Here is a 665-nt window from a genome sequence, read left to right as displayed (position 1 = left end):
GGTGACTCACCATTGGAAACCATTTTTTATTAAATTTAAGAAAAACTTTTATAATATTACGCAGAAATTACATCATCATTGTAAACAACGGATTTTTTTGTAAGGTATTTTAGTTTGAAAATGGCTCCAGCTATATGAGCCGATATATCACATTTAAAATTGAAAAATTTTAATACTTTAAATAAATAGTATCTCACCGTTTATGATGTATTTTCAATTTTATATATAAATCTTATCATATTATATAAATGTCATTGAAATATTATTTTTTTTTTTTATATATATACGTATATCAGAATGCGACATTCGGCTTTAAACATTTAAAGTATTTTTTTAAAACTAATTATTGAAAGAGAATGATTATATTATTATAAAAAATTTAATTTATTGAAGTAAAAATGGTTTTCCATAAAAAAAAATTTTCTATTGGAATACTATTTTTACTTTAATAAGTTAAATTTTTCATTTACTTTAGTAAAATTAAAATAAATGAAAATGCGGTAAAACACCGTTTAACCCAAATTTTTGCTGTTTTAATTATTTTCTATAGCCTCATTAAAACAAGAATTTCACTTAAGTTGTTCTAATGACTTTTTTTTAAGTTAACGCAATCAATTTCAGTAAGATAAATGTAATGATGTTCGTAAAATACTTATCTAATTCAA

This window comes from Hydra vulgaris, chromosome 05 (genome assembly GCF_038396675.1).
Source record: "Hydra vulgaris chromosome 05, alternate assembly HydraT2T_AEP".
In the NCBI taxonomy this organism is placed as follows: domain Eukaryota; kingdom Metazoa; phylum Cnidaria; class Hydrozoa; order Anthoathecata; family Hydridae; genus Hydra; species Hydra vulgaris.
This window is presented reverse-complemented; position numbering follows the sequence as displayed.